Source organism: Canis lupus, chromosome 30 (assembly GCF_011100685.1).
Source record: "Canis lupus familiaris isolate Mischka breed German Shepherd chromosome 30, alternate assembly UU_Cfam_GSD_1.0, whole genome shotgun sequence".
NCBI classification, from domain to species: domain Eukaryota; kingdom Metazoa; phylum Chordata; class Mammalia; order Carnivora; family Canidae; genus Canis; species Canis lupus.
The window spans coordinates 14,563,667-14,584,949 of record NC_049251.1 but is presented as its reverse complement, the minus strand read 5'-3'; the positions used below and the strand labels follow the sequence as shown (position 1 = coordinate 14,584,949).

At 42.0% G+C, this 21,283-nt stretch overlaps 1 long non-coding RNA gene across 4 annotated transcripts in view; it reads left to right on the top strand.

The window, feature by feature from the left end:
• LOC102153023 overlaps positions 1-13,672 on the top strand; it is a 55,655-nt gene extending 41,983 nt beyond the window's left edge. For all 4 annotated transcript variants that reach the window (XR_005381635.1, XR_005381637.1, XR_005381636.1 and 1 more), the window contains 4 exons: positions 1,693-1,784; positions 2,194-2,274; positions 2,388-2,484; positions 11,893-13,672. This is a non-coding gene — a long non-coding RNA (uncharacterized LOC102153023). The remainder of the gene's footprint in view (positions 1-1,692; positions 1,785-2,193; positions 2,275-2,387; positions 2,485-11,892) is intronic.
• Positions 13,673-21,283: the final 7,611 nt, after the last annotated feature.

The window sequence follows — 21,283 nt, the reverse complement described above, 5'->3', positions numbered from 1 at the left end:
TTGGGACTGCTATTAAAAAAAATTCGTCTTTCATCTTGGATTTGCTTTTTGGTTGTCTGCTATCTCAGAATGAAATAAGTAACAAACATTTTGAAGTAGATTTTTATGACAATTCTGAATTAATTTTAATGAAATTAAGCCCATTTCTGGAGTTTGCAGAAGGCATTTCAGCACATGAAGTTTGTCCATAGAGGAAAAAATCAGACTCTCTTTTCACACTACTCAGAAAATGGGACAGAAGAAGGTGTCTGATCATGATAACAATGAAAGTGGATGTGAAATTTACATTCTAGTCCTGTGTCCTGTGCTTTGTTGTCTGGTTAAGATGGAAACTCATCCAGCAAAATTTGACATGATTAATATAGACCCATTTTTCTGAGCCAGGGATTTCCTGAAAGAGGGTGGTAGACTGAAGTCATAAGATCTGAATCCTGATTTTGACACCACGGACCTTGATTTCTGTGTGGGTATGATGGGGGTGGAGTGGTGAGGGGAAGCTCTACTGTTCTATGACTCAGTGCCTGGCTTCTTGTAAGGCGCCCACCAGAGAGTGGAAATAGCATGGAACATGATGGTTCTGAGTGAATTCCTTGGGAGCAGAGTCTCTCACAATGCTTAATGCATGAGAAATAACAAGGAGTGTTTATTGCCTAATGAGTGTGTCATGCTGGTTTGGGCCCTGGCTTTGAGGATAGGCTGAACTGGGTCTTTTCCTTGGATATGCCACTCGATAGCTTTGTCACTTTATGTATGATAACCTTTCTAAGTCATTTTAAAACGATATATATATTACATTGAAAAATGGAAATAAAAATAGTGCCCATATCATAAAGACGGTGGAAGGACTGACGGGACAAAGTATGTAAGATGATGTAAGAACCACCTGATATACAGTGAACACTAAAAAAATAATAATTGCTAATGTGGTGGTGTGGGATGAAGGTGGTGAGAACCAGGATTACCTGAAAGAGACAAGGATGTCAGTTTCCTTATTTGTCTCTTAGATTGTTGAGAAGATTAAAAAGAGTTTAACAGAATACCTGGCACACAGTAGGTGCCATTAAAGTGTTGATATTTTAAAGAAAAACACGTTCATAAGTTCTCCACGCTCTCCAACATAGATCAAGCTTCTCCCGTGTGAAGTCAACAGAGAAAGTAGGTGTGTGCTGCCACTGAGACATTTTCTGGGCATTAGTGTTCGATTTCATGATCAAGAAGGAACAATTCATTCCCTCCTGGGTGTGCTGTTGTCTCTAAAGACAACAGGTGCTCTGCCATAGTATAGCAAATCCTTCTTTCTTTTCCTCTTTTCTTCCCGTTCCTCCTTCTTTTGTGTTCTCTCCCCAACCCCTGCCCCCTTGCCTTTTGGTTTGTATTCAAGTTATTTTCCCTCTGCTGTGATCTTCCCCCTCACATCTGCTCTTATCCCTCCTTTGCTGCTGAGCCACATGAGTCATGAGGGCCGCTCTGACAGAGGTGCAACTGTTCTTTGGCAATCAAAGAGCTTCTCAGGCCTGCTCAAAGTCATACGGTAATGCTGCAAATGCCAGCTCAAATGCCAGCAGAAAGCTGGACCCCCTTTCATCTCTTCCTTTTGAAGAACTTCTTTGTGGGGGGCCCCTCACAAATAGTATCTTGAGACAGAGTGCATTTTAACCCATTTGTTTTGCTTTTCTTCCTCAACCCTTGTAGAAGGAGTGGGAAGTTGGAATCAGTGATCAAACTGCTGCTCCACAGAGGGAGCCTCTCCTGAAACTGCACCATGGACTTGGGCTAAAAATGAGGTAATTTCCCCGAAGTGTAGCTTTGCCACATCCACTGAATCATTTGGGAGGCCTTGTCTAGGACTGCCTCAGCACCCTACTGGTAACTCATGGGGTTACCCCCAAAGACTGTGGACTTGTCTAAAAATCCATGGGTTGTCTCATTTGAAAATTGTGTATCTGATCACATTTTTATATTTTAAATATTTTAAACTGGTTTACTGTGAACCATTATGAATATCCCAGGCTCAAAACTTATTTAGGGAGAATTTTGGATTCTAGGAATAATACCAGAAGTTTGTCCTTCTGTCAGAACATTTGTAAAGAGTTTTCCTCCTCACATTAGTAAACACCCAAAAATGAGATCAAGATTCCTTCTAAATCCCATTATTTAACTAGTCATATTTAGTTGCCTATTGTTTATATTCAGCCTAAAGGCCCTGACATCAATGCACGGAATTGGGAGCAAGGAACTGTCTTTATTCCAGAACTGAGCTGATACCTCCTGAAGGTGAGATCCTTGTGAGATGTTCCCCGAATAATTAGCAAGAGCCTGAAGGATGTATGGTTTGGTATTTAGTCTTATTCTATTTCTAACAAGCTTTGTTCCTTGTCCTGGTACAGGTGAATCAACAGCTATCTAAGGAGGAAGAGATCATTTCTGCTGTCCCACATTCGACCTCCATCCTGGACTGAAATTGGTATTGAACATCTACTGCATGTAAGCATATAACCTCCATTATCTATAGTCTTTATGAGAACTCTGTGAAATGTTGTTATACTAGGTCTTCGGATAAAGAAACTGAGGCTCGAAAGAATCAAGTGACTTTGGCAGATTATAGTTTCAAAAGATGGTCTTAGCAATATTTCCTGCTGCGTGGCTCATCCAGAGTCTTGCCTCTCTCCTACCCAGAGGGGAAGTCCATTTTTTTCTCCCCTATAAACTTGGCAGGATTTTGTGATTGCCTCAAGAGGTAGAATGTTGTAAAGGTGATGCTACATGACTTCTCAGGTTGTTTTAATAAAAGGTGACATTGTTATATCTAGCTCTTTCTCTTTCTTTAGGAATACTTACCACCGGAGCGCATAACCATGTTGTGAGGAAGCTCAGGGTATGTGGAGAGGTCACATGTGGACATTCTGTTCAATGGCTCTGGCTAAGGTCCCAGCCAACAGCCTACACCAAGTGCTAAGCCTTCCAATGATTCCAGCCCCCAATGTCAAGCCACCCCAGTTTATGGTGGCATAGCAGAGACAAGCTGATCCTGCTAAGTCCTGACCTAATTGCAGATTCACAAGCAGTGTAAACATCATTGATATTATGAAGTTTTAGGATGGTGTGTGACATAGCAATAAAACCAAAAAAGTAAGCTTGTAAAACTAGTCCATGCATGAGTCAGGATTCAAACTTAAATCTTCATCCCACCATAGGTTCTGTGACAACTATACGACTTTACACCACTGTAGGCTGGTTCCACTGTCCCAGATCCTTATTCTTCCAAGTGTTTCTCCTCAAGTAACTCTTCTTCTCCAAAGTCCTCTTTCAGCCTGGACCCAGAGCCATTCTGCCTCTGCTTGCTGTAGCTGTGCTCATTACTCTTCTTTCCCTAATTAATATACAGAAACCTGAGGAGCAACACACACATTCCGGATATAGACAGGCCTTATGCACTCCTGGGGATGCTTTCCACATTATATTGTGTTTTTTGTCATTGTTTCCTAAGGGCATAATAATAAGTCTTCACAGTAGTAGTGGTAAGTGTACAGGTCTTGACATCTGAATGTCGAGGTTCAAATCCTGCCTCTTCCATTCACCAGCTGTTTGACCTCAGGCAGTTTAACTTCTCTGTATCTTAGTTTTCCCAACTACACAACGAGGCTAATACCATTTCCTTCTTCATAGAGTTGCTGCAATGGATTGATGAATTAAGAAATTAGCACCCTAGAACAGCAGTTAGCATATTAGTTCTCAGTTAATGTCATTTATGGGTCACCTATAATTTAGAAGCATAGTTCATCACACATTTTTTTCTTTTTTTTAAGATTTTATTTATTTATTCATGAAAGACACAGAGAGAGAGGCAGAGACACAGGCAGAGGGAGAAACAGGCCTCTCATGTGGAGCCCAATGCGGACCTCAATCTCAGGACCCAGGATCACGACCTGAGCCAAAGGCAGATGCTCAACCACTGAGCCATCCTGGTGCCCCTAACACATTTTTTTCTACTTAGGTCATTGGACAGGAAAATAATGTTAAATTCTCCCATTGCTTGTTTTCCTCTGTGGTTCTGTGTAACCTGCTTTTGTTTAGTGTGGAAGGTGGGGCAAACTCTGCTGGTCATCCATCTTTGAGTAGGGAAGACCAGAGACTGGCCAGAGACTTTGTCATCCAAGGTTTAGCCCTGCCCTTATCTTAGCCACATCACCTTCTGCCAAATGAGAACTGTTGGCCTCTGTTAGTTGTTTGTGGTGTGTGTGAATAGATGTGTAAATCAAAATTTATTTTGGAAGACACTTGAGAAAATTGGGTATCTTTCCATAAGGACTCAGGGGAACCGATAGACAGGCAACAAAAAAGGTCGGGGAAATCTTTCTGGCTTCATACAAATAATAGAGAAACACAAACAATTGGATAGGACAAGGTAGTGGCTGACACAGCACCAATGATCACACAGGACAGAACTGCAGGGGATCTTCAGTCCAATCTCCAGGGGTAGTTCCAGGGGTGAAGCAACTGCTCTGCTACTGCCTGCATGGACTTTAAGAGCCTGTGGCTTGATTACCTTGTGTCCTTGATCACCAAGGGCATTTGACTTTGGGGTCTTGGATTCCCCATCTTCATAATTAACTTTCTGTTCTGCTTCTTTTCCTTGAAGAAAAACTGAGGTAGACAGGTAGCTGTGACAAAGCAATATATATTTAGAAGTGCCATTTGCTGAAACTAGCCGAGTGTCAGAAATTGCAGGAAACATATAATTATCCAGTCTGCCTCATGGCTGAGGAGCCCTATTGGTGTGATGGCTAAATTAGTTTTATGATATTATTTTTGGCTTAAGCTCAGGTGAACCGAGGGACCTCAGGAGGCACACAAACTCTCTGCCATCTCTCTATTTTCAGCACCTATCCTTGCTGTGTGGGAACCAATGTGATATCAACGTGAAATATAAATTGAAAAGCTTCCCTTGGCCCTCTGTGTTCCGCCCAGCTTTTTATATCAGTGACTCGATTTCTATCACTTGTCTGCCATGCTCTTGACGTCTTTGCTGTCTCAGTGTGCTGTTTAGATGCTTAATGCCTCCTCTGTTGAAGTCCATTCCCTTGGAGCTGGTGTTAATGAGGTCCCACGAAGTAGCGCTACATTTTGCAGCACAATTTCAGTTGCCCAGAGAGATGGATGGTATGAAACAGCCAAAAGGGCTCCATCAAGTCGGCATGGAGAACAGGACCACCAGGAGCCCTGAACGGAATTCAATCAGGTGGTGCTGTAGAGTAGGAGAAGGGGGAGAGATCCCTTTGACAGGAAAACAAATTGAAAGGGAAAGAAAATCAGAAGACAAATGCCAGTTTTCAAAATGGGGCCTGGGAATAGAGGGGCCCTGCATTTGGCCAAATCGAGGCTTCACACTGCGATGGTTTTCTAATATTCTGGGGAGATTTCTATCTGACATTGGTCAGGGTCTCGATTAAGGTGTCTCCTGAGGAAAGAAACTTTCCTTTGTAGCTTTTGGGTGCCAGGATTAATCTCAGTTCAGATGATGGCCCCATTTGAGCAGTTTAAAAATTGCATAGATAGCTAGTGATTATGCCTCCTTTCCTCTCCTGTCAGCTTGCATTTAATGGCAGCTCATTGCAGATAAAAACTTGGGAGTGGTATTGCATCACGTGGGTGTACCCATGCGAGCACGTGCACACACACACACACACACACACACACACACACGCTCACGTGCATGCATGCACACACTTTGAAATGTGAGCCCTGGAGAAAGTTCTAGATGAAGGGGTCCTTGTTATTGTATTAAAAGTAAAACTGCACTTGTCTAAAAGGTACATGGCACATCTGAAGGCTCTTTGAAACTCTGCCTCTCTGCTTCAATGTTCTATGCATTTCTAAGCAGGGAGACTTCAGGCAGCTGCAGGGAATAGGACAACTTAGCACATGCCTTTAGGCTTTCCCCAGTGAAGTGACATTCTTTTCCTTGGGCAGTTCTGAAATAGCTGACTCAACTGTAGCTTCACGGCTGGGAGATTTAGACAACCTGGTGTAAATCCGGGCTGCTCTATTTACGTTGTGTGGGACCATCAGCATTTTACTTAACAGTTTGGAGGTTCCATTTCCTCAATTGAAAGGTGGAGATATTTAATGTTGCTGTGATGCTGTTGTAAGGGTGGTATGAAATAGGGTATGTCAACGTAGTGCTTGCCGAGAACAAGTGCTCAACAATTGTTACCAATTTCTAACAACAGCAGCCTTAAGTATTGGCCATCGTGGCATATACGAGAAGCGGTTTGGAGAGAAAAGCTGAGATTATGCACTTCTAGCAAGAAAAAGACATTAAGGAATGAGTTTCACCAACCTCATTTGGAATATAAGGCTAAGTTCTTAGAGGGTAGCATCTCATAAGTGGGCTTTTATCAACACAGTTACTTTTACAGCACACGATGTGGCCAACTGTATAAGATAACTTAACCTCCTCAAGATGCCCCTAAAGTGAGGGTGTGCAGTGGGAGAGGTGGGCATTATTGTTTCTTTAATAAAAGTGAGGCCCTGAGAGAGAGAAGGCACTTCTTGCACATGGTTCTCAGACCTGACGTGGAGTCCTGTGAGCTGCAGTGGTTATGGCCTCCTGCTCAAGCTGAGGATGAGGCCGTGACTTTTGATAGTGGAGAGGGAGAAGAGGTTGAGTTCTGAGATAACGATGGTACCTGGGATTGAGATATAACATTGGTGGTTGGCTATCAGTCTATTGATTCTGCAAATTGGGGTGTTCCTACATTCAGGCCATACAGACACAACACTACAGAGGAGCAGTGTTTTTAACCAAACTGTTGCTCTTGACATTTCACTCATTCAACACTTACTCCTTCATCTAATGAGTATGTCCCTATGCCAGCAATGGGCATCTCTCATCTCCTTATGAAGTCCACATTCTCTCTGCCCCTGTAGTCTAGATCTTAGTGAAAATCTCAGCCACATAATTAGCCCTCTGAGCCAGATTCCTTGGTGTGTCTTAGCTTCTTGCTTTCCCTCACTTGCTGTTCACTTGTCCCTTGTTTGGCTTTTTGAGGTGGCCTCCTAGTGTCCCTTCCTCTAGTTGCTTGTGTGGAACCTCCTGCTTACATCCTTGAAAGGCTTCTTCCAGAGTGATGGCCAATTTCCTTAGCATGACTCAAAGGCCTTTCCTTATCTGACCCCTCCCTACTCAGCCTCATCCTCTGCCACCCTCTCTCCTGCCTCCTTGCTTCAGAAATACTGGTACCTTTCCTAGCACTGCATGTGCTTTCTTGCTTTGGAACCTTGGCTGTATTCTCAGCTGAACTGTATTTGCCCTGCCCCAGTGGCCTGGAAAATACTTGTGTTTCCTTTTAAATTTCTCTTCAATGTCCCCTCCTCTGGGAAGCCTTTCTCTCTTTTTTTATTGCTTCTGTGCAATGTTGATTATGTTCTCCATAATCATCCTTCTCTGAATAATCCTCCAAAGTTGAACTAAGCACATCAGACTGTAATTATTTGCATGTAAGTCTATCTTAAAAGATAGTCCTCTACTCCCTGAGGTTAGCAACCATGTCCTCAGTGCCTCAATAAGATTTACACAATTAATTAGGGAAATCAATCTATGGATGGTAGCCATATTTAAAGACAAGTGCAGGGTAGATATTATTTGAGAAAATTGCTATTTTTTTTTTCTGGAATGCTCTCTGATGATTTGTGTGTATGTAAAGAATGTTTCCTGGCTTTAGTAAGGATGCTGGCTCTGGTGTCATTCCACCCTATCCAAGTGGTGGGGTGCCTGCCTCAGAGTCAGAGAAAAATGACTAAGCTTCCTAATTATAGTATGGTAAGAGGGGTGTAGAGTCCAGAAATCAGGGCCTGAAGGGCAGCCAACTAGAAAGGTTTTGGGGATTTGGAATGCAGATGTGTCCCCTCAGCAGGAAACAAGTACAAACCGGAAAATGAAGCAAAGAGGGAATAGGCAGGAGCAGAAGGCAAGAGCAGAAAGAAAAAGGAACAATGAAGAAATGGCAACATGGGGCCAACCAAAAAATACAAGGGTTTGTGCAATGGGTTTGTGTTATTACAGCTCTATAACAGCAACAAGTTGCATTTTAAAATCTGACTGGTGAGTCTTCCACTTCTTTTCATCTTTCTTTGTCCCTCCTATGGAAGGGGACTTCATCATAATGTCACATCATCTTTTTTTCCCTTTTGAATGGAGTTCACAGTATTAGCTTCACAGCAAAAGTGAGAAAAACATACAGAGATTCCCATGTGCCCCCTGTCCCCACACATGCATAGCCTCCCCTGTCATCAACATCCCACGGGAGAGTGGGATGTTTGTTATAACAGACGTGCTGGCATCGATGCATCATAATCACTCAAAGACCATAGTTTATCTCAGATTAATTCTTGGTGTTGTGCATTCTAAGGGTTTGGACAATGTAATGATATGCATCCAGTTTTACAGAATCATACAGAATAGTTTCACTGCCCTAAAAATCTTCTCTGCTCCATCTATTCATCCCTCCCTTCTCCCTAACCACTGGTGTCCACTGATCTTTTTATAGTTTCCATAGTTTTGCCTTTTTCAGAATGTCATATAGTTGGAATCATACAGCGTGTAGCCTTTTCAGATCAGCTTCTTTCACTTAGTATCATGCAGTTAAGGTTCCTTCATGTCTTTTCATGGCTTGATAGCTCATTTCTTTATAGTGATAAATAAAATTCCATTGTCAGGATGTCTCACAGTTTATTTATCCATTCACTTACTGAAGGACCTCTAGGTTGCTTCCAAGTTTTGGCAATTATGAATAAAGCTGCTTTAAACCATCATGTGCAGGTTTTGTGTGGACAAAATTGAAAACTTATGTTTTCAATTCATTTAGATAAATGTTTTGTTTTGTAAGAAACTGTCCCACTGAGGCTGTACCATTTTGCATTCCCACAAGCATCTACTGTTGCTTGTGTTCTGGATTTTAGAGTGTGGTGCTAACTTATTGTTGCTTAATTTGCATTTCCCTGATGCCATAGGATGTGGAACATCTCTTCATATGCTATTTGCCATCTGTATACCTTTTCTGGTGAAGTGTCTGTTTAGTACTTTTGCCTATTTTTTCAATTGGATTTTTTGTTTTCTTATTGTTGAGTTTGAAGAGTTCTTTGTATATTTTGGATACCAGTGCTTTATTGGATGTGTCTTTTGCAAATATTTTTTCCCAGTCTGTGGCTTTCTTTCTCATTCTCTTCACAGTGTCTTTTCCAGAGCAGAAGTTTAAAATTTTAATGACGTCCAGTTCATCAATTATTTCTTTTATGGATTGTGCTTCTGGTGTTGTATCTAAAAAGTCATTGTCATACTCAAGGTCGTCTAGATTTTCTCCTCTATCTTCTAGGAGTTTCATAGTTTTGCATTTTACATTTAGATCTGTGATCTATTTTGAGTTAATTCTTGTGAAGAATGTAAAGTCTGTGTAGATTCTTTTTTTTTTTTTTTTTCGCATGCGAACATCCACATCCTTTGGTGTGAATATTTTATCATTTAAAAAATACAGATGTAGAGATTTGTGTAAGTTCTTTATTGTTTCATCTTTCAGTGTTTACTTTTACGGCTTATCAACACCAACCAATACACACACAGTAGTGTCTCAAGCTACTGTAAAAATCTGGGGAGTCAGTGTTTCTCTGCCTTTCTCTCCCCCTCCCACCTACCACTTTTGATATATTAGATTAAATTTCAGCCCTGGGCCAATCTGTCAGAGAAACAGGAAATGTCTTTTGCTATGACATATTTGCTAGCGGCTGAGGTTTGAAACCAGGTGGGTATTAGTTCTTGCACAGAAGCAATTTCTCCCCATCAAAGAGCTAGAATCACTGGACCTGCCCAGCCCAAACCTTTTCTTTGTACGGATCAGTCTCTCTGATGTGAAAAACATCTTTTAATAAACACATTTAACAATTTGCAGAATTCTTGAGAAACTTAAGGAAATAAAGAAGACAACAACTTTCTGCTTTGGGAGGAAAATCAACTCTAAATATAGTACGCTTTGATCCACACTGAAATTGTATGTGGATGATTGTCATATGGTTATTAACACCCTGAACAGGCTGTATGTGACTGGAGACAGAGTGATAAGAGGGAGGGGAATGCACATCTCTCAGAGAGCCTCATAGCGTGCTCCTGTTATCACAACTATCTCTAACTAGAGGAGAGTCCCCAGCTCACTTTCTCTTAGCATGTGGAAGTTAAGGAGTGGCTCAGAGTTGCTTTGACTCATCACTAGGAGCACATGGTGAGGGAAGGGAACCGACCTCTCCTTCATGCTCTCATGCCTTTGCTATTCTGCTGAAGGAAAAATCAATACCAAACACAGAGAACAAATCTAGCAGCACCAGAGAGGCAGCACTTCCCTCGTGCCTGCCTAAAGAAGATATCTTTTGCAGGTCCTGGCCAAGAACTGTAATGGCTGCTGCCAGCCCCTAGATTTTCCTTGTAGAAGGAATTATTTTTACACTGGTGTCCCTACTAGCTACCTCCTCTTTCAGAATTCCTAACCAGTAATCACCTTAGAACCCATTCCAAATCAGCCTGGAGATCCAGGTGGAAGCCCAGAGCAGAGGGAGGCATCCCAGGTTTTAGAAGCCAACATTCATTCCTCCCTTTCGTGTTATGGGGAATCTAGGTCACTGACACCCGAGATAAGTTGTTCAAGGTGTGGTGGCCTTGAGGCCAAGGCAAGTTGTGTATTTTGCCTTGAGGTTTTAAGGGACTTATTTGCAACAGAAGCTAGGAAGCTGCCTGAGCAAGAGAGCAGTGTGGAGCTTAGGAGGAGCTGCATCCAGCAATAACCACCAAAACACTGCTATTCCTCTCTTTGCCGTGCTAATCAATGATTCTCTTTAGAGTTAAAAAATAGTTTTTAAAAGTTACTTTGAGTTTTTATATATTGATTTCTATATACTTCTGTATCTATATCTATGTCTATATCTATACATGTTAATTTTAAACTTAACCAGGAATGGAAACTTCATGGCTTTGCACAGTAGTCAGTGAAATGATCACCTTAAATGATTTGCCAATAATTATTTAAGCAATTTTCCTCTTGGGACTAATAATAAAATAGTAATCATAATCATGCTAATTATAGTAATAAAGCAACAGCCATCACATGTTAAACATGTTCGATGTCTAGGCCCAGTCCTTAGTCCTTTATGCATTTTTTCTTATTTAATTCTTACAGTTCTGATTAAGAGATGACATTCTGTGCAGGTATCAGAGAATACAAACAAACAAAAAAAAAACAAGACAAAAAGTCCTTAAAATTTACCATTTGCTTTCTTTTTTTTTTTTTTAAAGATTTTATTTATTTATTCATGATAGTCACACAGAGAGAGAGAGAGAGAGGGGCAGAGACATAGGCAGAGGGAGAAGCAGGCTCCATGCAGAGAGCTCGACGTGGGATTCGATCCCGGGTCTCCAGGATCGCGCCCTGGGCCAAAGGCAGGCGCTAAACCGCTGCGCCACCCAGGGATCCCTACCATTTGCTTTCATTTTGCTTTATAGCCATTTGCTTTATTAGAATGTGCTATAGAGTATTTTTGGAACATGGTGTAGGGTCTGTAGTTCTGAAATCAACTGAAAATTGTTTGCCTATTTTATTTTTTTAAAATTTATTTGAATTCCAGTTAGTTAACATAGAGTGCTATATTAGTTTTAGACATTTGCCTCTTTTAAAACAGCATTTGTAGATTCTATTGTGAAGGTTAATATTAATGACAGCAATAATAATAATAACAGTAAAGAAAGGAATCTTCTTCTGAGCACTGAAAGTTTACCAGGCACTGTTTCACCTGTGTGGCATGTGTTAGCTCATTTCAACCTTTTGAAATGGGTATTACTGTGTCCATTTGCAGATGGTGAAGCTGAGATTCACAAAGGGCAGATGGCTGACCTGAAAACCCTCAGCTGGTTAGTGATGGAATCGACATCCAAAGCAGACTGGCCTGATCCCTGAGTGCTGTGGGGCCATCTGCAAAGAGTGCTGTGCAGCCTGCTGTGAGCCCATCATGGAATAACTACCATCTAGATGTGGGGAAGAGCTGTTAGAATTGGGGAAGGGGGTAGGGCTCTTTCATGAAAACCACACTGACTGGACTCTTGGGCCAAGGTCTTTTTCTCCTTGATCAAGTGTCTGGCATCTGTCCAGTAGCAATGACCTCCATGCCATGGTATTTAATATGTGAAGAAGGAGCTCTACCAGCTGGGAGAGAGAGTTGAAATACGTAAATTCAGTTGGACGCCAACACTGGAGGACCTGTTTTATACACTTAAGGAGCTTCTTACTTCGTTTCTGCTTTTTCTGGAAACTGTCTCTCCACTCTGCGGACTCTCATGACAACCATATTATATGATGTCATTTGGGCCCACACTGGGTCAGACATGGTTCCCCTGGGAATCTGGAACTGGGACTTAGATATTCCAGCCTCAGAGGGAACTGTGGGTGGCCTAGAATGCTAAGCTGCAGTGACAAAGTGTAATGAGGATGCATTTGAAAGCATGGAGGGGAAAAACCAGGGAAGCAGTCATAAAGACATTCTAGTTTTGGTCTATTTCTGAGGCTCCTCTGTGTCTTTGAGTAGTTTAGTGAGATCATCTATTAAAAATTAAATATAATATGGCAAATTTTCATTTTTGTTTAAATTAATTATGTGGAATTCTGTCATTGGCAAATAAAGGGGTCTTAATTCTGGAGCGTCTAAAGTCCAAACCCAGGTTAGGCAACAGCTGCAAAACTCTAGAAGAGGGGATGTGATAGTGAACATGGCCATGGTAAACAAGAAGCCAAAGGAAATGACAGCATCCAGGGTCTCCATCAAGTCCTGAAAACTGAGGATTGAGGGCACTGGTGTTTACAGTCCAGTAATAGAATTGCCCATGGGTGAGGAGAAGAAATCTCCTGCTCTGCTTCCCCCGCTCCCAACCTGGAGTAGAATGGAAAAGGGGGTGAGGATGGGCAGGAGGCCCAGAGGAGCAGAGGAGCAGTAGCTGATGCTTCTGGAGAGCCAGACCGAAGTTGGAACCATGGGGACATGGTGGCCACTGGGAGGGGGCAAGGTGCCTATGGCAGCCATGCCCAGTGGGGTGTTTGGAGGAAGGGATTTGGAGGGATTTGGGATTTCTGTGAAATGCGGAAGGGCCTGTGGTGTCTGCTATGTTGTTACCACTGTTGTGATGCCACCTGAAGCAGCAAAGTTTACACAAACTGAGGATAGTAGAGAATGAATCCGGCTCAGATGGAGGATAACCAACAAAGTCACCTTACTTGACTCAAATTTGGCAGAGATGGTTTTCAAATGTAAAGCATTATCATTCTACTTGCAGCTTCTCTCTATCTGAGTCAGACATGAGACCAGGGGGGAATAACTGCCCACACTGGACATTTCTAAACGTTCCTCCAGCCTCTTTCCAGGTGGACTCACCTCTGAAAACTCTGATTCCACCCCTGTGGCTGCATGATTCCCTTTTGCAGCAGAAATTCTAACTCCACAATTGAAATAAAGAAAAATCCAGGAGCTGAATCAGGTGGAATTGTTGCAAGATCTCACGTTGTTTTACTACACTACCTTTCTTCCATTAAAAAAAAAAAAAGAAAAGAAAAGAAAAAAAGATATGTATTATCTTTGAAGGAGAAGCGCCTAAGAAGTGCTGTTCTATGCTGACAGAAAGGGAATCTAGCTTCTTAGGTGTTTTTCTGAGTAAGAATACTCAGGTGATTCTTACTCTTTTTCTTCTTCCTTGGAAGCTCTGTGAGTCTTTCGGATAAAAAGTTCTGAGATCCGTGAGCAGAATTTCTCCCATCTTTGTAGTTCCAGGTCATTTTGGTGCTATGTTTTGGTTGTGTTCATGAGAAATTTGTCGTTTCTAAGTCACTGCACACATTTTATACCTGAATAAAAGAGAAATACGCATAGATGCCATTGTGCTTGATTGAATCCTTATACATGACAATCTGAAGGTGCTTATTTGGGGCATTATGATCAATTAATGATTTACTCATCTCTGACTTAAAGCAATGTGTGGTGTATCACCTATGGCTGATGAAAGGCATCGTAGAAGTGCAAAATGTTATTAGCTTTTAAGGAAGGGATGATAAGATTTGAAGCATAACCTAGCCCTGGAAATACTCATTCTCGGGTAAGCTGCTTGCAGTTCAAATTGCAGCAGCAAAGAGGCTTTTGGTCCCCACACGCATTAATCTTTTAAGCAGAAATGAAGCCTAGAAACTCCTGCATCTCCAAATGGAGCGGGTGCCTGGGATGTATACAGTAGGCATCTTAGGGATCAGAGTGGGCACTGAATCTAGAGATGTACCTACTGGCCTCTCTGGGTGACCTTCAGCCGGGGGCCGAGTGGGTGGGGTGCGGAGGATGGCGTGAGCTGGGCAGAAGGCTTTGTTTGGCTCCAGGAGGCACCTCATCAGGACAGGATGAGGCATGCATCTCTGACTGATGGGCTGTTAGAGCTTTAAAATGTTTGCCTTGAGTGACCTTAGGGAGAAACACCATCCTCTCTGGCTTAATGTGAATTAAATTTTTCGATTACTCTAGAGGAAGGAAAGGCAGCGGCTCCAAGCATGCTTATTTGTGGAAAGTAAAATGAAATTAAACACTCGAGCAGAAGGAATCTTAGCAGCTCGCTGATCCCAGGGCATCGCCCCTTGCCACTCAACGGCAGTGAAAATTTGATTTGAGGGTAACGGATATTTCAAATGGAGTGTCCTGAATCCATCTAAACATGTTTTGATTCTGAGAGAATAACTATACTAATTTATATATCCTGGGAAAGAAATGAAGCATTTTAATATTTTTTCTTCCTTCAAGGAGAGTGCTATAGATCCCGCCACTAATGGAAGGAGAATTTAATATAGGCATGTGTGGTCCTGTTGGCTGATGTTTTGTGGTTTGCCATAAGCACGCAGAGAGAGGATCCTTTCTTGGTCATGGGATGCTCAGATCAAAAATGAGGTTTCTAGGATTGGAAGAAAATCTAATTGTTCTCATAAAGGTGAAAACCTGGATGGCTCTTTCTTTCTCTTTAAGGATGAGAAAAAGTGTGTGTGTGTGTGTGTGTGTGTGTGTGTGTGTTTCATTAGAGTGTGAGCAGGCAATCTTGATTATATATCAGAGAGCCCATGATGTATTATCTGCAAGTAGATATATTTAAAGTCTGGAATAGAGAGTCGCAGAATTATTGTCACCATCATCCTTGGGGGACCTGTGAATGTGCCAAATCCCTATGCGTTTGGAGTGCCAAAATGACAGACTTGAGACATAACTTCACCTCTTTTGGGTTTTATTTGCAATCAGAGCGTAATCTCTTAAATACAGGCATATTTGTGTGAGGGTGTATATACACAAGTGTGTACCTGGCTGAGCTGTTCACTCAACTCAGAAACCTTCCCTGTAACATCCCGGATGGCCTGGCATCCAGATGTAGCTTGAAGGCTTGCAAAAAAGACAATAGAACTATTTCCAGGGATCACCCATCCTACCATTAGACCACTCTGGTTTCTAGAAGATGATCTTCCATACAGAGTAGAAACCTACCCCTATAAAACTTTACTTATCATCCTGGGTCTATCCTTCACAGTAACAGAATTTTAGGCATTAGAAATTAGAACTGATAGCATTTTATGTAATCTGGGGGCTGTTGTATTTCCCCTTACCTGTTTATTTCCAGACTAACCACTGCTTGTCCTTTATTCCTCATAAATTGTGCTCAGGGGCCTTGTCGCCCAAGCTCAGCATGCTGGCTGCCTGCCACCTGCCCACTGCCCACCAGCAGCAGCCCAGCCCCGCAGCCTCACACCTATGTTCTGGTTCATCAGAGTCTCTCCCAGCATGCAGCACCCAGAAATATTTCATAATTCATATTTTTTTCCCTCATCGCACCATCCTTCCTCATAATTAACATAGATGGCTGTGGTTTGAATGCAATTTTTCATCTCCAGGGCACATTTTTATGAAATTTACCAGAAAAGCTTCATTTCCCTTCTCAGAATATAGAAAGATTTTTAATTTACTGCACCAACAGGAGGTAGAGAAGGGGTCTCCTCGGTCAAAGATCTGGGATTACAATTTAAACACAGCTCCCCAAAGGAAGTTCCTCACCAACAATGAGGTAGTTGTTGACAATCTTCAGAGACCATGGGTCTTGCTAATTGCTTTCTCTTTCTTTGAGCTAAAGCTTCTGTTAAATTATTTCAACATATCCCAAGGGGGACTTGCTTTCCTTGCTTGTTTTCTTTCTTTTTCTAGGGCTCCAGGGCCTACGCCCTGCCTGGGGTCTTAGCCTGGCTCCATTCCTCACCAGCGAGGTGAATTTGGGGCAGTCTTTTTGCAGCTTGGAGTCTCAGTTTCCTTATCTAGAAACGAAGGGCAGGAGTTTTGTAGAGCTTAAATGAGATGATATGTGGAAAATGATTAATCAGCCTTTTGTCAGGAATATATTTGGGATTGCTGCATAGAATATGAGGCACCCAGGGAAAAGTGAATTTCAGATAAATAATGAATAACCTTCATGGTGTGTCCCAGATATGTCATCACTGTCACTTTCCTGCTCTCATCCTCTCGTGGTCCTTTCTTTCCTTCTCTTCCTCTTCTTTGTCTCTCTCTCCTTCATTCCTTTCTCCTCCCCAGCACCTAGTTCTAATCTTACAGGCATGTCAGTGGTAGCATGACTGCACTCTAAATTTCGTTTTTTTCAGGGGAACTGTACCTGCTGTTAGTGGTAGGGCCCAGCAGCCTGGGAGGCAGTCAAGGAGACAAGAGGAGGTGGCAGCGTGTAAGTGGCCTGTGGGCTGGAGGGTTGTTTTACATCCCTTTCTTTTTTTTTTTCTTTTTTAATTTTTATTTATTTATGATAGTCACAGAGAGAGAGAGAGAGAGGCAGAGACACAGGCAGAGGGAGAAGCAGGCTCCATGCACCGGGAGCCCGACGTGGGACTCGATCCCGGGTCTCCAGGATCGCGCCCTGGGCCAAAGGCAGGCGCCAAACCGCTGCGCCACCCAGGGATCCCCATCCCTTTCTTTTTAAAGAGTCTTGCTTGGTGACTAAAAAGTCAAGTTTGCCCACATGAACAGCTCACTTCGGCCCACTCAAGCCTTCACCAGAAATGGAAACATTTGTCTCCATCATCAGCACACTTCAAAAAAAAAAAAAAATCAATGTATTATGGAATATATTTTCATTTTTCATTTTTCCCTCATCGTTTCTTAGTTTGTTTCTTCATGAAACCCCCAAACAAAGGCTATATTCAGAAGCACTCAAGTCATGCTCCTCGCTCAATATTCTCTTGCTCTGGCCAAGAATCATTAAGTCCATCCTCTTTCTGGGCCCTTCCGCTCTTCTCTGGATTACTGTCCATACCTAATTTTTCTTTCTGCTTCCAACCTCTTCTCTCCATAATCAATTTTCCACTGAACGCCACTCATGTTATTTTATAACGTCAAGTATGTTCATTTTATTCCCTTCTTGAAAAACCTTCAGAGGCTCCCATCATCCCTGGAGAATCCACAAGAGGCGCCTCAGCATGGTCTACGGTAGCCATGGCTTTCCTGGGGCATGTGCTGCTTGAGATCCTGTGAGAGCCTTTGTGTCTCCTTCCTTCACATGCATTCTCTCCCCTTGTAAAGGCTGTTCTGCCCCTTAGAACCTCACTCAGGTTTCACCTGCTGTGGGACACCTTTGCTGGTAACCCAGTTACTGTGCACCCCTTTCCTGTTGTGGTTACTTTTATCATGTGCCAGTCTCCCGCCACGCCTGCCACATCTTAAGCCTCACGAGGGCAGGGCCTGGGTATTAGGCATCTGTCCAACCGCACCGAGAGCACAGGGCCCGATACAAGGGAGGTGCTCCCAATTGCAGCAATATCATCAAAGAGAAAGCTTTGGGAGGCTATAAAATGCACGCTTACCCTAACATTTGTGAGGCCCAGAGCAACAGTGTGAATGGAGGCCCATAAACCGTACGCCTAAGTATTTAAAAATTATAAATCAAGCTAACAAACTGTTCTGTAAAATAAGTTCTATCTTCCTACCTTGATAAATGTGCCCTCATCATGGCAATACCAAATATATAAAGCTCTATGTTTTTAATGATGGAAAATCGGCAAAATACCAAAGACGGCTGAATTTAATTATTAATGCACACATCTGAGAACTCTCTTGATGAGTTGGTGACATTTGCATGAGAATAAAATGAAGACATACATAATTCATAAATTACCATATATTTATTCCATTAAATTTATTCTCTTCACTTAACTTGAGCAAAAATCCCTAATTATGTGATTTTTCACATAATTTGAGTTCTATTCATAGTGATCATCTGAAGGATTAAAACTGTAGTTGTATTCAAGATGTATTTTAAATATATTTAAATATATTTTCATAAGAAGATAAATAAACATCAAAGTCAAAATATAAAATTAAAATTATTTTTTATGTATATTTTCAAAATGTTTTAATAAAATCAGAAATAAAACTAACAATTTTAATTTTAATTTTTGAACAGTTAGCTAAATCTTATTAGATGTTTCTCAAAATAAATTTGCAATTCTAGCATTCAATATTCCTCAAGGTGCTAATGTAAAATCTCAGTATCATACTTCAAGCATGATATATAGATATATATATTTAAAAGCTATATGCATTATTTAATATTGCAAAACATTCCTCGGTTGCCATGTGCAACTGTTGTGAATACCTAATTCACGAGTCCATGCAGAACTACAAACTGGAATGTGGAGAGAAGCAGAAAAAGCACTCTCAGTGCTACTGGGAAATAGTACTTCATTATGCACAATTCCACTGTTCATGCTTAGAGAAAGGATTTGACAAGTTAATTAGTCTTTTCTCTTAGCTAAGCACAAATCCTCTCCATGCCCAGAAGTTGTGCCTGACTCCAAGTGCTGGACAAGTGGCAAAATCCATAAACCTTCATGACATTCAGGTTCACTTGCTTTTTGTTTTTCTTTTTAAATTGAGATATAATCAGCATATCACTTATAGGTTTCAAATACACAACATAATGATTCGATATCTGTATATATTGCAAAATGAGGACTTAGGGCAGGAGGTGCAAAGTGGCATTTGTCTGGGACCTGAACAGTGTTAGTTACCAGAGCAGATGTTTGAAGTCCTGGGTCAGACTGTGTCAGTGCTAGGTGCCAGATCTTGAGTAACAAGGGTGTCTGTGAAGCTCTTTAACATATTTATCTTTTGTCTGTGTTTTCTCTAATTCATGTGGGGTCCTGTAAAGTGTAAGGTACAGGGCATAGGTCCTTTTCGCCCCAGCCTGAGGGGTATACTGATCCAATCTGTTGTTTATGTGAGTATATTTTAAATAGCTTAATTTCTTTCATATTTAAAGTATTATTGCAATCTTGTTTTTTTTACTTCGAATTGATAGCCCAAAGGCCTCAAGGCCGGGTAGTCAGAGCACAGAAGTAGGGATTGGGAAGCCTGGCCTTGAATTCTAGCTTGGTCTCAAATTCATGGTATGAACGGATGCACCTCTAAGTCTGTTTTCTCATCAGAAAGAAAAAGGGAGGGGGGTGGAAATTAGAGTAATTGTTAGGATTAAATAGGATAAAGTGGAAGGCTTGAGTCACTAAGAAACAGGGTTTTTTTTTTTTTTTTTTTTTTTTTTTTAGATTTTATTTATTCATTAGACACACACACACACACAGAAGCATAGACAGGCAAAAGAAGCTGGCTCCCTGTGGGGAGCCTGATGCAGGACTCAATCCCAGTACCCTGGGATCATGACCTGAGCCAAAGGCAGATGCTCAACCACTGAGCCACCCAGGTATCCCTAAGAAGCACTTTGTAAATGAAGGGATTCATTTGGTATAGCCTGGGTCCGGTTTCTGGCCTGTCATACCAAAGTACCACAGCCCAGTGACTTCAATAATAGAAACAGCACAAACTTATTTCCTCAGTGTTTGTGGGATGGAAGTCCAAGATCGAGGTGTCAACAGGGTCTCCTGCAGCATCTCTCCCCAGCTCATGGATGACTGTCTTCATCCAGTGTGTGGTCCTTCCTCCTTAAAAGCCTGTGCCCCCAACTTCTCTTCTTCTTAGGACACTGATGCTCCAGGGTTAGGGCCCACCCCCATGGCCTCTGTGACCTCGGCATCCTAAGGGAAGGTTTAAACAGGTCTGAGTTTCAGCCTCCTCATCTATACAGTGGGATTGATATGTGCTAGAGCTGCTGTGAGGATCAGCTAAAATAATGTGCCTGAAATTCTTGGCAGAGCTCCTGGCATGTGGTAAGTGCTCAATAAACAGGAATTATTATGACCTCCATAGCTTGTTTTGCCACTAAACCCCAAATGACTTTGTCCTCTTCACAGTTTTGGAGGATGAGAACCAACTGGGGAATGGGGCCAGGTACGTGCAAACAGACTTGTAAAGAACAGATAAAGGTTTTGAATATGCAAATATGAAGGAGAAGAATATTTGGGGTAGAGAGAATGAAATGAGTACAGGCACAGAAATAGAAATATGCAGGGGCCTCTATGGTGGCTGGCAACGAGATGGGTTTGAAGGCCTTTTAGGAGACATGGATTGGACTTGACTAGATGAGGTTGGAGAGGGAGGGTAGGGACAGCCTTGCTAGACTTGCATCCCCAACTGGGAGCCATAACCAGGGTCTGGTGCTCAAGGTTGAAGGCTTTGACTCAGGTGTACAGGCTGGGATGCCAGGTAGGGGGGAAGGGAGTGGGTATGTTGCAAAACCTGGCCCGTAGCCGTGTGGAGCCCTTTCTGCTGCTCGGGGAGCCTGCTGTATAGTCGGAGGCAGGACTTGAGCATTTCTCTGCAGGACATTAGTGAAAAGGCATGAAAAGCACAAGCTGAAGGATGAATGCACCGTAGGGCTGGGTGTCTCATTGTCCTCAAAGAGCATGTGGATGCAGCTTTTTTTTTTTGTGGTCTCCACAAGCCGTCACTCACTTGGATTCCCCTACACCCATGATTAAAGGCAGAAACAGAGTTTTGTCACTGTTTCTTTTGTTTGCAATATCCAGAGTATTACCACTCTTCTCTCTGCTGAGTTAGGCCAAACAGCCTCTAGCCCTGGTGACTGCGTAAATTTATCTGCATGGCTTCATCTTTTTTCTCTCTCTCTCTCTCTTCAAGTTTTACAATCCCCATTCTATTTTTCTTTCTTTATAGAGGTTCTAGGATTTTTGTTTTAATTTTGTAAAAAAAAAAAAATGTTAGGTGTGCCTAGGTGGCT